At 38.2% G+C, this 18,307-nt stretch overlaps 1 protein-coding gene across 1 annotated transcript in view; it reads right to left on the bottom strand.

The window, feature by feature from the left end:
- Positions 1-15,950, bottom strand: part of nutf2 (nuclear transport factor 2) — an 84,212-nt gene extending 68,262 nt beyond the window's left edge. The window contains exon 1 of the mRNA XM_039763085.1: positions 15,827-15,950. The gene's annotated coding sequence lies outside the window, so the exon portion shown is untranslated. The remainder of the gene's footprint in view (positions 1-15,826) is intronic.
- Between the last annotated feature and the right edge of the window lie 2,357 nt (positions 15,951-18,307).

Below are 18,307 nucleotides of genomic sequence, written 5' to 3' on the forward strand. Positions count from 1 at the left end.
ATGAACATAGTCATTAGGCTGTAACATAACAAAATGTGGAAAAAGTGATGCGCTGTGAATACTTTCCGGATGCACTGTACGCAGTGATTGATCAACTCTGGCATGCTGCCAAATTGCATGGAGAAACAACTTTAGCCGGTTGCAGAGTTCAATGAATGTACATCGCCAAATGTAACCGCATATACTCTGCTTCGGCGTGCTTCCAAATTGCACTGGGAACAGATTCTAGCCAGTTGTGGCAGTTTAAGGGTTAAGTGCATATAACTTCAGTTATGTTTGCTAACATGTTTGAAGCTATAGTAAAAGAGTGAACAGGAGTAGCTGAGCCCCCCCTTTTTTTCTTTTCTTTTTTTATATAATATTTGAGTTCATATGAATAGTAAACCATCTCTAACTCACGTTGGGTAACTTGTGTTTTGGAGTATATCAGTAATTAGCTTGTTACATATTTTAGTCTGTTATTTTTTATTTTGGCATAATATAGTCAATGATGTGATAAACTACAATACTTCCTCCAAAGTGTGATGATTAAAACATCTTTCTCTGTCTGCAAAATCATTCTTGTGTACAGTAATCTCTCCTCGATCACAGGGGTTGCGTTCCAGAACCCCCCGTGATAGATGAAAATCCACGAAGTAGAAAGCATATGTTTGTGTAGTTATTTTTATATATTTTCAGCCCTTATAAACTCTCCCACACTGTTAACATTATTAGAGCCCTCTAGACATGAAATAACACCCTTTAGTCAAAAGTTTAAACTGTGCTCCATGACAAGACAGAGATGACAGTTCTTTCTCACAATTAAAAGAATGCAAATATATCTTCTCTTCAAAGGAATGCGTGTCAGGACCAGAGAATGTCAGAGAGAGAGAGAGCGAGAGAAAAGCAAACAATCAAAAAATCAATACATGCTTTTGGGCTTTTAAGTATGCCGAAGCACCGCGATAAAGCGGCATTTTTTAGAGGAGGGCCCGTATCCTCTAGGCAAACAGCCTCTGTGCAAACGGCCCCTCTGCTCACACCCCCTCCGTCAGGCGCACAGAATATCAGAGAGAGTGACAGAGACAGATAAAAGCAAACAATCAAGCACCGCGCGAGAAGCACATCGTATATCATTGAGGAGTTTTAGTTAATATGTAATACATGCTCTGATTGGGTAGCTTCTAAGCCATCTGCCAATAGCATCCCTTGTATGAAATCAACTGGGTAAACAAACTGAGGAAGCATGTACCATAAATTAAAAGACCCATTGTCCGCAGAAATCCGCGAACCAGCGAAAAATCTGTGATATATATTTAGATATGCTTACATTTAAAATCCGTGATGGAGTGAAGCCACGAAAGTCGAAGTGCGATATAGCGAGGGATCACTGTATTCCTGCTACCTCTACTCCCTCTGAGTGACTCTTCTCAGCAGCTGGGAACATTGTCTCAAAGAAGAGAGGGAGCCTCACACCACAGCATGTCGAAATGCTCACATTCCTGCACTGCAATCAGGAATATATGAACTGAATCTTTTATAAACTTCACATTACTGTTTTATATTTTATTTGTATTAAAGCTTTATTTAAACTTTTGGACTTTAAGGCACCCCAGTGGCCATTTTTGGTTAAAGGCACCCCAGTGGCCATTTTTGGTTAAAGGCACCCCAGTGGCCATTTTTGGTTAAAGGCACCCCAGTGGCCATTTTTGGTTAAAGGCACCCCAGTGGCCATTTTTGGTTAAGTTAAATGCACTTTTTTGTTTAAAGACTATGTGCACTTTAGTTTGTATTGTTTAATGTATTTCTTTTTTATTGTGATGGTCACACTAATAAAAAACATTGATTATTTTTACATTCATATGTTTCACTGGTTGTTATTTTAATTTGATTATTATTAATTTTAATCGTGTTAATACAGAGACATCAGGATGACATTCACATGTGGACAGATGTGAGCAGATGAGGTAAGACATGCACTGGAGCCCAGAACAAGATGTGCAACCACAGATCGCAGGCATCAAAATAGTCAGGCATGAAATAATCGTGACTAATCAGATAAAAATTGAATGATTAGTTGACTACTAAAATAATCACTAGTTGCAGCCCTACAAGTACACTATAAAGCTTAAACATTTGATTCCAAGAATGGATACACAAAAATACATTTTCATGTAATCTCTTCTTAATTCAAGAACAAATAATAATGTTAATGAGGACCTATGGGTAGAATGTTGCTAAATTATTTTACACAGAACATGCAAATGACTAGTGCAGGTGAGTGTATATTCAAATGTATTTTTTTTGTTGATAAAGTCCAATGCAGAACTTAATCAAGACAATACCATTTTGTTCTCACCTTTAAAAACGTAACTAGACTAATAAAACAAATAAGACATCACTTTGCTGCCAATTTTCACTTGGCAATGTTCTATTTTCTAATTTGACAGTTTTATCATGTACATATGGTGACAACAAAAAAGAAAAAGAAAAAAAACACTACCAGCTCTTTTACTGAATCGCCACATTAATAATAAAATACTTTCTACCAGGAGCACTTCTAACATAACATTAATTCTCCAGTGCATGTATGAGGTGACACAAGGTAAGAAAGAAGAGGTGTCAGTGCAGAGCATATATATTGCTTTTCTTTATAATCCGATGGTGATGCCAAAAAAACGTACGTAACTCCCAAGTAATGGCAATAAAATAGTGTTTTAATAAAAAAAAAAAAATGTGCAATAGAAATAAATACAGTTGCATAATATACAATCATGAGAAAAAGTAAGTGTACACAATGGAAATATATTTGAAAAAGCATTGAGTAGATCTTCATGCAAAAACTGCCCACAGATAAAGGTGATATACTTGAATAAAAACATAAGAATATAATTGCATTGAAATCAGGTATTCAAGAAAAATATCAACAGATGTAATGGTCTACTGGAGAAAAAAATAAGTACAGTATATCCTTGGCCTCAGAAGCTCGTATTGCCCCCTTAAGTAGAAATAACGTCTAATAAGCATTTTGCATAATTGTCTACCAGTCTGCATACAAAATTCTTGAAGTTGCAAGATGTTTGTGGGTTTTGTTGCATGTAATGCCCATTTCAAATCCCCCACAACATTTGAATGGGATTCAGATCAGGACTTTGGCAAGGCTAGTTCCTCCATTCTTTGGTTTGATTTACTAGTTTGCTTTGAATGATTATCATGTTAAAAGTTCAATTTCTGGTTCAATTTCAACTTCTGGACAAATAGCCTCACTTTCTCCTTAAGCACACTTTCATAGAAGGCATAATTCATAGTTGACTCAATGACTTCAAGCTGCCCAGGCCCTGTAACATCAAAGCAATCCCAAACAATAACATTTTTACCACAATGGTTCACAGATGGCATGAGGTTCTTCTCCGAACATGCTGTCTTTCGTTTGTGTCAAAAATGCCTACTGTTACTATGTCCACAATCATTGATTCATCTTTTCAGAGCACATTGTTCCAGAAGTTCTGGCCTTTGCCTAGATGTTCAAAGTCAAACTGTAGTCTTGCTTTTTAGTTTTCTTTTTGGACAGCAAAGACTTTTTTCAGGTCCACCTCGCATAAAGATCACATTTTTGCATTCCCTTTCCAATTTTAGATGCATACATTTGGACACAACTGCTGCAAGAGTTACTTGCAGATCTTGCAATTAAATTCTGGGGCTCTTGAGGACTCTTTTTAGTATCAAAAGCTCTTGGGATGAATTTGCTGGGCCAGTCAGTCCTGGACAAATCATCAATTGTTTGAAATTAGGCTTGGGCGATACGGCAGTATTATCATTGCCAGTGGTGGCCCTCTCTGTGGACCCACGTGCCGTCACCCCAGCACAGAGTTTGTTACTAGAAAGCCAGAGGGACGCGGGGCTGGGCTGCTCCCTTCCCTCTCTCCACGCGCACTTGAGGACATTTCTCACATCACACGCCCCTCTGCCCAGCAGCCCAATGGGAGCGCTTCCTCCCTCTCCTATCTGGTGTAAGGCGGGAGGCTCACATGCGGCGTGAGAGTGCGGCTCGGATGGCAGCCTGTTGAGTCTGTGGCGAAGGTGATTCCTGTGGTGGGGTTGGAAAGGAGCTAGGTTGGAAGGCATGTGGTATAGTGGGTCCACAGCTCAAAATCGAAAAGGCCAGTTTTAATAGATAATCACCACACTCGCGGTTTACAACAACAACATTTATTTATAGAGTACATTTTCATACAAAAAGTAGCTCAAAGTGCTTTACATAATGAAGAGGGGTGTGTGGTAGTGCAGCCGGAGCAGTTCCTGGGAGCTTTATGATGCGGGTGGTCCACTTTTAAGTCCACAGGTGAGGAGTCGTCCGCATATGTAATTGTTGTCGGGAGCTGCTAATCTCCACACCTGATCCACGTCCCCGTAATATATAATAGAAGTGCAAGGCAGATGGAAAGGGAAAAAAAAAGGGAGATAGAACAGGAACGAAGGTTAATAGGGAAGACCTGCGTGAAACACTTGAGAAGATAGAAGGGATGGCAAAGGAAAGCACAGTTAGTTCTGAAAATTAAATTCATAAAGTGTGGAATGGGCCGCATGGTGGTGCAGTGGGTAGTGCTGCTGCCTCACAGTTCGGAGACCCAGGTTTGCTTCCTGGGTCCTCCCTGTGTGGAGTATGCGTGTTCTCACCGTGTCTGTGTGGGTTTCCTCTGGGTACTCCGGTTTCCTTCCACAGTCCAAAGACATGCAGGTTAGGTGACCTGGCGATCCTAAATTGTCCCTAGTCTGTGCATGTGTGTGTGTCCTGCGGTGGGCTGGTGCCCTGCCCGGGGTTTGTATCCTGCCTTGCGCCCTGTGTTGGCTGGGATTGGCTCCGGCAGACCCCTGTGACCCTATAGTTAGGATATAACAGGTTGGATAATGGATGGATGGATGGATGGATAAAGTGTGGAATTCTATGCCAAATAATTTTAAGTCGATGAAAGCATTTGGGACTGCTTTCCTTACTTTGTTTGGATCATCTTATGCGTGTGAGCAGCTGTTTTCAGCTTTGAATTATATCAAATCTGACACCAAAAACACACTAACAGATGACCTGAGTGTTGCATGTGTTGCTCTCAAACTTACAAAGTATAAGCCAAGGTTAGACAAATTATCACCATGCATACAACAGCAAAAACACATTAATTGTTCAAAAGCATGCCAAATGCAAACTTTACCTGTCAATAAAAAAGTTGCTTATATTATTGAAAGCTCTGTTATTGTGTTTTTCTTCTAAGACAAAAGATGTTAATGTATGAGTTGTTTTTTCTAAACTAAAACCTCAGTATTCAGGTTAAATTGGCGTGTTGGCACTTTGCAATAAGTAAGTGGGTTTTGGGTTGCAGTTTGGGCACTCTGTCTCTAAAAGGTTCGCCATCACTGATAATTGCAATATTTACTGTTGGGACCTAAAATATTTTTGGTTTGATGATCGGCAAATGCTGACTTGCGCATGCTCAAAAAAATGCTGTTAATGTCCAAATTTAGGCAAAATGAACACGCTAACTAGGAACTAGCAATCACTAGTCAACTATTTAAAGATAGCTGATTTGGTTTCAAAAAAGAAAACTAACGCTGCTATTTGGCAGTTTTTTGGTTTTAAGCCAGACATAAAAGGAGAGCCAGCAAATTTAAATGAAGTCACTTGTCACATTTGCCAGAAGGAAATAATAGCAAAAGCCAGCAACATAAAAAATCTATACTCTCGTCTCAGAGTACATCACCCACCTGAATTCACAAAGAGAAGCACAGCGAATCAGACATCGAGTTCGGGTTTGGAAGTTTTACGCGAGCAGTCCAAAACTCAGTCCCAGGTACCACCAACAATTATGGGTGTGTTTGCAAAAAGCACCAAATACAAACATGCAAAAACTGGCCAAAAAGTTCTATCTTGGAGTTTGCTAAAAGACACCTGAAGGACTCTGAGATGGTGAGAAATAAGATTCTCTGGTCTGATGAGACCAAGATAGAACTTTTTGGGCTTAATTCTAAGTGGTATGTGTGGAGACAACCAGGCACTGCTCATCACTTGTCCAATACAGTCCCCACAGTGAAGCATGGCAGTGGCAGTATCATGCTGTGGAGGTGTTTTTCAGCTGTAGGGACAGGACGACTGGTTGCAATCGAGGGAAAGATGAATGCGGCCAAGTACAGGGATATCCTGGACAAAAACCTTCTCCAGAGTGCTAAGGTCCTCAGACTGGGCCGAAGGTTTACCTTCCAACAAGACAATGACCCTAAGCACACAGCTAAAATAATGAAGGAGTGGCTTCACAACAACTCTGCGACTGTTCTTGAATGGCCCAGCCAGAGCCCTGACTTAAACCCAATTGAGCATCTTTGGAGAGACCTAAAAATGGCTGTCCACCAACGTTTATGTTTTCCAACCTGACAGAACTAGAGAAGATCTGCAAGGATGAATGGCCGAGGATCCCCAGATACAGGTGTGAAAAACCTGTTGCATCTTTCCCAAGAAGACTCATGGCTATATTAGCTCAAAAGGGTGCTTCTACTAAATACTGAGCAAAGGGTCTGAATACTTAGGACCATGTGATATTTCAGTTTTTCTTTTTTAATAAATCTGCAACAATTTCAAAAATTCTTTTTTTTTGTCTGTCAATATGGGGTGCTGTGTGTACATTAATGAGGGAAAAAATTAATTTAAATGATTTTAGCAAATTGCTGCAATATAACAAAGAGTGAAAAATTGAAGGGGGTCTGAATACTTTCCGTACCCACTGTAGACCACACTCTTGTTGTGTCTCTCAAAATCACAAGTGTGTTTTCACACAGCTCACAAAAGAGGAAATATCTTCAGTTCAAGTTGAATGTGGCCTGCTGGACAAGTCACACATTACGGTAACTTGTTGGTAATTGAAATGAAGAGGCAATGGGGAGTAAAAGAAAAAAACATTAAGTAAATGATGTGCCTTCTGAGTTGAGACTTGACATGAATATGTAAATAACAGCTGCTTTGAGCACTTTGGGTGGTAGAGATTAATAAAGGGAAAAGAATGCCAAGCTGGAAATTGTCACACTGTTGTTTAGTTTCTTGTTGTCACTTGAATTTTTAGTTATTCAGTTTTATTCTTGAATAAAAGCACACTTGCTTTGTTATACCTTAGTGTTTATTTTATAATCCAGTAACCACTTGAATGAGGTCAAATCTGTCTCTGCCTCTCTCGCATGCACACACATTCATACATGAAAATGCTACGCCATTTGAACATGAGTTGTCATTTGAACATTTTTTCCTTCAATCTTGTCTGTACTCCACGATATGATGTATGGTACTGAAAATGCAGACAGACTTCTTTTTGGGCGCATACACCGTCAGCATGGCATTGCCAGATCTAAACACTAGCGTGACAAATTGCTTGTGTACCAAATTAACTATAGCTACAGGTGGAAGTTCCCATCACACTTTATGGTGCCACGAAGAGTTGTGTTGCAGTGCAGCAGTATATTAGCCAGCTAAAGAGCTGTGAAGAAGCTTTCTGTTGTTATAGATCTGCCTTTGTACTGTCTGATAGTGGTCACGGGACATCATATCTTTGATTGCCAATACAACAAATAGTTCTGAGCAGGCATCAAACACAACACCAACCGTGATCATCGCTGCTTTTTTGAAAAGAATGGAGATAAATGCCATCAACTCAGAGAGGGAGAGGCAAGTTCGTTGTAACATGTGAACGTCAGAGAATAAAACTGAATAATAAAATAAAAAAATTTTAAAAAGTGCTAACTTTTACAAATAGCCAAAATTTACACCAGGTGTTACCGACTCAAATCAAATGTATGTTTTTATTAAAGTAATAATAATAGCAGCTCACTAATCAAAACGTGAAGCGCCCAGACTCGAACCCGTAACCTTTTGGTTATAAAGCTGCAGTTCTTACCTCTGCACCATTCAAGAATACATATCAACTTTCTGTCAATTGACATTTGAGCTTGGGTTTGTAACTCATTGACAGCAACATGTAAACTGAATGATTTTTTTTTTTTTTTTAACTTTGGTTAGATTCTTCAATAAAAGTGCAGGTTTATTTGATATTTAGACTAAAGTCTTCACACATTATGCACTTCACATCATTATTAGTATAACATGGAAAAACGTTTCTGCTTTAGGTATGTGTTCAGCATTTCTTGCCTCGCATTTCCTTTCATCCTACACTTACGCAGATTGATGTAGACATGGAACAACACATGAAATGTATGTGCTTCAAATAATGAAATACAGTAATCCCTCCTCAATAGGGGGGGTTGCGTCCCAGACCCCCCCTGATAGGTGAAAATCCGCGAAGTAGAAACCATATGTTTGTATGGTTATTTTTATATATTTTAAGCCCTTATAAACTCTCCCACACTGTTTATAAATATTCCCTGCACAGTTATACAGCATAATCCCTTTGTATTCTCTTAGATATTAGGTAAGATTCATTGAAATTATGTATGTAAACACACTGTTTATATACAGTAAAACCTAAATATTATTTTAAAGATATCGAGTGACACCAATATCACATATGTTACAGCCATTATGATAGACAGGCCACCAGCAATAAATACGTACAATGCAAGAAAAATTGTAGGCAGTAAATGTGTGTACAGTGACACTAAATGTATGTACATGTACTAAGTACTGCAAGTAGAAAATTAATTATGGTTACTCACCAACAATGACACGATGACTTGTCTGATAATGATGAGTTTAATTTTACTGCACAACAAAGGAGAGCATTACAGCCCTTCTAAAGGAGCCACTTCAGGCAACTGTGTAGCAGCGCCGTTATTCTTCTTCAATCCAAATCCCTAAAGCAAATTCCATCCAGACTACTGCCTTATTACATCCACTTACAACTCCTTTTGCACCCTGGTTAAAAGGACACTGCGGCCGTAGATCTTATATTCCTTTCCTACTTTTTAAATAAAAAGAATCGTAGCCTCATTGATGCTGTAATGGCGTCCTACAGCTGTGTAGCTTTTCCCTTCCTTCAACAAATCCAAAACGTTTACCTTTTCGGCAATCGTTAACATCTTCTGTTCGTGATTGGGCACAGACCCTGAAGCAGTAGCAGATCGTTTTGGACCCTTAATGAAGGGCTTGACTATGCACAAAGATAAACACAAAAGTTAACTCTTTACACAGCAAAACACGTTGATGCGGAATGAAAAAGACGAGACTTCCTGGTTAACACCGCATTCAGCACACAGGAACTTAACTGCGTACTCTGATTGGTTAGCTTCTCAGCCATCCGCCAATAGCGTCCCTTGTATGAAATCAACTGGGCAAACTAACTGAGGAAGCATGTACAGGAAGTAAAAAGACCCATTGTCTGCAGAACCAGAGAAGCAGCAAAAAAAACGCGTTATATACTGTATTTAGTTATGCTTACATATAAAATCCGCGAAAGTCGAAGCGCGATATAGCGAGGGATTACTGTACTGCATTATTTACCCTATACAACTCCAGGTACCTCACATGCAGATAAAGAGCTGGGAGAACTTTTTGCCAGAGTTGAACTCCATCAGGGGGGGTGGGATGGCAGGCTGCTTGCGCTGATCGACAAAATTGCAAAACAAAGGATGCTGATGAGGAGAGGTGCAATGGAATTTAAGGTGTCCTGGGATTACAAGTTGTTTCGTAGGCTTCAGGGATTTTAGTGTTAAAAATGACATTCTTGTTGCCAAAGAGGGAGAGACCGAATTTACCCAAGATATTAAAGCTGGTGTGCTCAACAAACTTAATGCAATGCATGACAGCAATGCAACACAGGAAATGATGTGCATTGCCACCTTTTTGGATCAGTGCTACCGCAGCAATCATAGCAACAAACTTCTAGAGACTCAGGATAAAATACAGCAGGAGCTGACTTCTCTGTCACTGCAGAAGTGTCAATCAGAGTTGGAAATGAAGACAAACGTAAACCAGAGTCACCACCCAAAAAAAAAAAAAAAGAAATTTCTTGGCAGTCTGCTTGGAAAAGTGAATTTCATCATGGGCATCACTAACATTAGAGGAAAGGGTCACAACCGAAAAGAGAAACTATGCAGAAGAATCTAATTTGTGACAAAGAGGACCACATTATTTGGTTGCAAAACAATGAAAGACTATCCAAACCGACAGCCAAATTAGCACTAAATTATCTGTGCTTTGTGCAACTAGCGTATCGTCTGAATGGGTCTTCAGTACAGCAGAGCAAACAGTTACACCTCAGTGTTCCATTTTCAAACCAGAGAAAGTCAACATGCTTGTTTTTTTGGTTAAGAATACATAGGCTGGTGAATGAATCATCAGAAATGTTGGTATAACAGTTGTTACTTAATTGAGCTATCTCATCTAGTTTTACAAGCTACGGTATGAAGGCTAGACTTGTCAAAATTCTTTTAAGCTTCAATTTGACAGTAGTATTCCTGCTGAGGTAGTAGCTTAACGTCTTCTATTTATTTGTGTGTTCTTATTATACTTTATTTAAAATGTCAAGTTTTGATTAACATTGTCTGGCGAGATGTCCAAGATATTTCCATGTTTATAAACAAATGACCACACTATTACAAAATAATGCTTTTTGATTCATTTAGCACGGAAAAATTTCGATTTTAAGAACTGTGGAGTTTTCCAATTTTGGGGCATTTGTAACAGGCTGCAACAACTGACCATAAAGTCAGATGAAAAAGTTTGGGAACCCCTCTCAGCCTGCATAATAATTTACTCTACTTTCAACAAAAAAGATAACAGTGATATGTCTTTCATTTCCTAGGAACATCTGAGTACTGGGGTGTTTTCCGAAGAAATATTTTTAGTGAAGCAGTATTTAGTTGTATAAAATTAAATCAAATGTGAAAAACTGGCTGTGCAAAAATTTGGGTACCCTTGTAATTTTGCTTATTTGAATGCATGTAACTGCTCAATACAGATTACTTGCAACACCACATAGGTTGGATTAGCTCGTTAAGCCTTAAACTTCAAAGACAAGAGTGTCCAATCGTGAGAAAAGGTATTTAAGGTGGTTAATTGCAAGTTGTGTTTCCCTTTGACTTTCCTCGGAAGAGTGACAGCATGGGATCATCAAAGCAACTCTCCAAAGATCTGAAAACAAAGATTGTTCACTATCATGGTTTATTTAGGGGTAGGCTACAAAAAGCTCTCTCAGAGGTTTAAACTGTCAGTTTCAACTGTAAGGAATGGAATCAGGAAATGGAAGGCCACAGGCACAGTTGCTGTTAAACCCAGGTCTGGCAGACCAAGAAAAATACAGGAACGGCATATGGGCAGGATTGTGAGAATGGTTACAGACAACCCACAGATCACCTCCAAAGACCTGCAAGAACATCTTGCTGCAGATAGTGTATCCGTACATCATTCTACAATTCAGCGCAATTTGCACAAAGAACATCTGTATGGCAGGGTGATGAGAAAGAAGCCCTATCTGCTTTCACGCCACAAACAGAGTTGCTTGTTGTATGCAAATGCTCATTTAGACAAGCCAGATTCATTTTGGAACAAAGTGCTTTGGACTGATGAGACAAAAATTTAGTTATTTGGTCATAACAAAAAGCACTTTGCATGGCAGAAGAACACAGCATTCCAAGAAAAACACCTGCTACCTACTGTCAAATTTGGTGGAGGTTCCATCATGCTGTGGGACTGTGTGGCTAGTTCAGGGACTGGGGCCCTTGTTAAAGTCGAAGGTCAGATGAATTCAACCCAATACCAACAAATTCTTCCGGATAATGTTCAAGCACCAGTCACAAAGTTGAAGTTACGCAGAGGTTGGATATTCTAACAAGACAATGACCCAAAAGACAGTTCGAAATCTATAAAGCCATTCAGGCAGAGGGAGAAGTACAATGTTCTGGAATGGCCGTCACAGTCCACCGACTTGAATATCATCGAAAATCTATGGGATGATTTGAAGCAGGCTGTCCATGCTCGGCAGCCATCAAATTTAACTGAACTGGAGAGATTTTGTATGGAAGAATGGTCAGAAATACCTCCATCCAGAATCCAGGCACTCATCAAAGGCTATAAGAGGCGTCTAGAGGCTGTTATATTTTCATTGGAGGCTCAAATAAGTATTGATGTAATATCTCTGATAGGGTGCCAAAATTTATGCACCTGCCCAATTTTGTTATGATGCATATTGCATAATTTCTGTTAATCCAATAAACTTGATGTCACTGCAGAAATACTACTGTTTCCATAAGGCATGTCATATATTAAAAGGAAGTTGCTACTTTGAAAGCTCAGCCAATGAGAAACAAAAATCCAAAGAATTAAGAGGGGTTCCCAAACTTTTTCATATGACTGTACATACAGCCAACTCTAGTGCATATACACCACCATGTGGCAAAATTATAAAATGCAGTTAATTTAAATGTGACTCTTTTTCCAAGTATAAACAATAATATCATGTTCACAATATTTTAAAAAGATTTATTGCCGATTTGGAAAACTGGCTATCGCTCAACCCGATTTGAAATCTAAGCCACTTGTTGATGATCTCCCTTACAATAGAATGACTGATTTCAAACAATTTGGTGATCTCTTTAAATCCCTTGCAAGACTCATAGACATTCTTTTTGAGGGCCTTAGAGAGCACTTTTGATCTTGGCCTGATGACACCAGACATGTCAGTAGCTAAGAAAACACCAGACCTTAGATATCTGTGGTTTAAAACAGAATGATTGGCACCTAATCTTGAACACCTAATTGTAATTTTATGAATTTTAAACTTTGATAAGTGTAGGGGTGTACTTATTTTTACCACATGACAAATCACAAATCTACAAATTTGTTAACTTAGATTATGAGAATGAATACACCACATTACTTTTGTGTGTCATTTGAGAATATCACCTTGATCTGTAGGGCAGCACAGTTGTTAGCACTGCTGCCTCGCAGTAAGGAGACCTGGGTTTGCTTCCCAGGTCCTCCCTGCGTGGAGTTTGCATGTTCTCCCTGTGTCTGCGTGGGTTTCCTCCTAAATTGTCCCTAGTGAGTGCTTGGTGAGTGCTTGGTGAGTGGGTGTGTGTCCCTAGTGTGTTCTTGGTGTGTGTGTGTGTGTGTCCCTAGTGTGTGCTAGATGGGTGGGTTTGCTTGTTTGTGTGTGTGTGTGTGTGTGTGCCCTGCCCAGGTATTTGTTCCTGCCTTGCGCCCTGTGTTAGCTGCGAATGGCTTCAGCAGACGCCCCGTGACCCTGTGTTAGAATATAGCGGGTTGGGTAATGACTGACTGACTGACTGTCTAACCTTGATCTTTATGTACTGTTTGCATGAAAATCTAACATTTGCCTGTTCATGCAGAGTTTCCATCAGGTGTACTTACTTTTTCACATGAGTGTATGGTATTCCTAAACCAGTAATACAATTAAAGCAATATTTTAATAAAATCAACATATTGATTTTGTTATTGTATTGTTATTGTATTTTTTTCCCAATAATGCATTTCCTCAACAGTGTTACAGACTAAATTGTTTTATACGAAATCTTAATACTTTTAGCAACCAACAGTAGGGATAGAGATATACAAATAGGTCCCATATTATGGATGAATTATTTCTGCTTCTTCTGCTACTGATGGCAAAATTCCGTACAACCCTTAAGATTACCAGTTTTCATATTTTTTCATATATTTCACTTTTTATATATTCAAATTTTTCATCAACCAGTCTCTCAACAACAGTAGCATTTTCCCAATTTTCTAACTCTTAACTAATGCACATAGTACTTTATAGTGGAATACTCGAGTGTTCCTACTCATTTGCGTAACAACTTGTTCATGTTCCTTTGGTGTACCTGATGTTACCAACTCTTATGACTGATTCAAAGTGAAGGAATACAAATTTTCTGGTACACTGTATAATTCCTGGAGGGGACATTGTCTTTTCGATTGACCTTTGGAGATCAGATAGCAGGGTAAGCCATTGTACATGTTGTATGGATCGGAGTTATACTTTTCTGCACAATAAAATGGAAATTTGTCAAATGGTATTGATTCTTTAGAATATTAATCATTTATAGTTTTGTTTTAACACCCAAATAATTTTCATTTGTATTTTAAAATAAAAGCACACATACAAGCTTGTTTCAGTTCACTTTTAAATAAAGTCAGTAACTGAACTGGAAATAAATAAAAACTTCCTGTTGAGAAGATGTGTCATCCAACAATATGTTGCATTAAAAACAAAAATATTAAATAGTATTAAAAGCACAAAATTGCTACAAATCACAACTGTATTTAAAAGCCAGAGTACTTAACTGAACCCAATGCAAGTTCTGTTTGCTAGAAATGTTTTATTTTAACCAATAGTTGTTTTATTTCTTATTTAAATTAAGTCCTGCTATTTGTTGAATCAAAAAAGAATATTCATCTTATACTGCATCAGATCGAAAATCTTTGATAAATTCTAATTAGTGTTATTCTCATACTAGATATTTAAGATATATCTTGAGGTTATTTTGAAGTCAAGCAGCATAGCATACAAATATCTTAAAACTAACCAAGCAGCATAATAAACTTTATTAAGTTTTATAAAATTAGCTATTCATTTTTCTTTTAAAATAAACAATGGTGAAGGACACAAATTAATTCAATTGCATATAAGAAACAAAAAAGCAGTTTAAGGTTATTTAAAATAGCTTACATTTTCCTTTACAATCCATTATTTGACATTCTTCGCATTTGAGTTTATTTCATTTAAAGCTTCTTTACTTAGTAAACTTCTCTAACATGCTTTTCAAAACTGCCAACAATGCATCCAATCAATTACTTCTGTATGAGGGCTCTCTCTGCTTTTATTTTTGAATCTTATTTGTGCGCAGTATATTAATTTATTCACTGCACAGAAAACGTTGTTAGAATGAATAACTTACTCTTCCCTGAAATCAACATATTTCTGTGGCTAACAAATTAACCAACAAAAATAAATATATATGACCCTATTAATATAAAAAATGCTCCTTGACCAGAAAGTATACAAACTTACAATAACAAAAGAGAATAGAAACTACTGTGTTGTGCTTATATACTTTTTTTTTTATAACAGCTAGCAATCATTAATAGGTGATTCCTTATACTGTTACGTTATTAAAAACATGTTTGCCTATGGAACCTTGAAGGGTGCTTGAAACGTTCACACATGGTATCATCGTCTGTAAGAGAGGTTGAGGGGGCGTGGTCTACATACTGTAACCCTGGCCAAATTAAAACTTCGGAAACACTGCCCTGCTCGTTGTGTAGTGGAGCTTGACATGTCGAGTACTAGAAGATTTTATGATGTTTTATGAACTACAATGTTTTTGGTGGTACCTGCCAGGTATATGCAGTTGATCATCCCATGCCCATCTTGTAACTGAGGAACTAAAAACACACGTGATACCTAGTAGAACACTTCATTTTGATAATGGCATGCCTTGTCACGTTCGTCGGCCTCACCCGCCTGTCCACCCCATGCTAGCAGCACATCAGCGTTTCGTGCTTTGCTAAAAATAAACCTGCACCTACTCCTCAAACTGCCCGAACCACACCCCACCCCCAGACTATCTAGCACTATGCAGCGCAACACACCGGTCTCTTTCATAACGTAGGGAAACGATCACTTTCAAAACATTCGCAAAATAAGCGGGCGTGTCTACACACTTCTTTCTATCCCACTGTGTGAAATCTATATTAGTAATGAAAGAACCGAGTCTTCAATCCAAAAATCTAAGTAAAAATAACGCTTCCTAGCTCGCACTTGTGCATCTTCTAAAATAGCCCTAAAACAAAAGCCAATGGAACTAAAGTCAAATAATTAAGTTACTATCCGTAACTTACCTAGCAGTCACACCAGCTTCCCCTGATTCCCAGTTATGGCGAACAGCGAGCAACCGCGGCCTACTAGGGGTGGTGTATTAGCCTTCAGCGTTACGCCCGCCTAAAGTCACAAGCGCATGCTCGTTGAGAGTCAGTCGCTCTTCCGTGTCAAGTGCACATAGGGATTTGTAGTACGTCATTTCTATGAATGCCCTTCTATGTCATACACCGTTGACTTGGTTACCCAATGAACACTGCGCGGAATGGGCATGTGCGAGTGGCTTGTTCGGCATATCTGCCAAATGAAAAGATAGAGCGTTTTTGAGAAATCGAGTACTAACGAGGGTGTGGATGGGATTTGTAGTTCTTTTTGAGCCCATAGGCGGGCACTTCCTCCAGTACAAATATAAGATTAAGTAGTTGAATATCATAAGCATTTTTCTTGGTAGTATAGCTACCTCAGTTTTTACCCTAGCACCAAAGTGAGCAATTTAAACTATAATTCAGGAAGTCGTTCCTTTTCAGAATTATATATAGACGAGTTGGCCTCTTTGTCTGAAGTTCAGGGGCAAGAGAAAGACTCCAATTAAGGAAATGAGTCTGAAATAACATAGTGTAACAATTTACTTCATGAATTAGAAGTACATAATAAACAGACAGTTGTGTCAAATATGAGAAATATTAAAATGTGTGCTTCAGTTTAAATGTTTAAAGCCTAAATAGTCTCAATTGTAATACAAAATTCTGAAAGAAGTCCATAGAGAGGTAGATCCCTAGTAAAGGATAACAAAAATATATAAAGGATAATCAAAAATAACATAATATTCATAATCACTGACCTTCAAATAGTCAAAACTGATACCCCACATGCTTTTGTTTGAAATTCATTGTTTGGAGGGCTAGAACCAACAGCAAAAATAAGATATAAAAAATATTATCATATTTGTCATCAGCAACTTTAAATGGCATAAAACAACACTCCAAATTCCTATATTACTGATCCACATTTTTTTGTTTTATGAAAAGGAATATGTTTGACCCTACGTATCCCATTATGGGGTGAACCCCTGGAGTCGGTTGATGTGTCATACACAATCTCAAGTTCTTCTGATCATTTTTGCTGAAGACACCTATTGGTTTACACTTTATCATACGGATGTAATTTAAGTAAGGTCTAAAAGAACCTAAAATGGATGTTTATTTGGGTCTAGAGGGGCAAAAACTGGGGGGATCTCCAAATGGCTTGACATCTTGCATAACTAGACACTGAGATGGGTCGAATGGTGTATCATATGTGGGGGTTTTATCATACTTGTGAGTCATGAGGCGCTGGACAAAAAAAAAAATTAAGTGATTTGAAGGCATTTATAAGTACTTCTTAAGAATACAAAATACTTACAGAAATCAGTGATTTATTGCATAATTAGAAGAAATATATTCATGATAAAATAGCATAAGTCTGATTAATCACAACTGCTAGTTTTTCAATATCCATGTTTCTAGATGCTTATGATCGCTACTTCACAGCCTGGCAGATCAGTAGGAGTATCTTTCTGCTGTCAATGCCTTGATTTTTTACCTTATGTGTACTGATGGCATTCTATTTAAAATGGCTGCTTCTCACTAGGTAAGACTGAACATAAGTTATGGCCCATGAACAGTTTTAGTGAGGACATAAAATTGTCAACTGGCATATTGTAGTGTTTGATTCAATGCCATTCAATTAAATCTATTGTATTTATACCTTACAGGAGGGATTCCTTAACATTTTAATCTAAGGACAGAAATTAGAAAATCAGCGCATACTAAGATTCAAGAAGAGGACTATTTTCATAATGGTAGTGAAATCATAAAGGGAAAAATAACAATGGTCATATAACAATACAGAAGTAAACATTTTTTCTTTCCATTCAAGTTTATTTCTCAAATGAATATTACTAAAAGAGAAAACTGGGAAACTGATGATATAAAACAATACTCCATCTATCCATTTGTCAGACCTGGCTATCCTGAGCAGGGTTACTGAGCAGCTGGAGGCTATCCCAGAAGGTAACTGGAACAAGGCAGGAACAACCCCTGAGGAGAACACTAGTCCATCACAGAACAAGCACATACACACATGTACCAGGTGCTAATTTGTCACCTTAAAACCAAACAAGCCCCATGTCTTTAAACTTGGGAGAAAACTGGAGTATCAGAAGGAAATCCACATGAACAAAGGAAGAACCTGCAGACACCTCACTGGGAGCACCTGGAGCATGAACCTAAAACAGTTATTATCATTCAAAACAGGAATAGATTCCTAAGGTATTTCCCTGTCAGGGGAAATGCTTAGTGCAAAGTTTAGTAAAGTTGAGAGACAGAAATTCTTGTGGTGTGGCGTCAGGATTTGATGATTTTTGAAAGGACAATATGAAAGATCACTTAACTTAGTCATTTGACTCATGGTACCAATTAAGGAATGAAGTAGTTTAAAAAAGAATTAACTGATGCAGCTTATTT

Source organism: Polypterus senegalus, chromosome 9 (assembly GCF_016835505.1).
Source record: "Polypterus senegalus isolate Bchr_013 chromosome 9, ASM1683550v1, whole genome shotgun sequence".
NCBI classification, from domain to species: Eukaryota; Metazoa; Chordata; class Cladistia; order Polypteriformes; family Polypteridae; genus Polypterus; species Polypterus senegalus.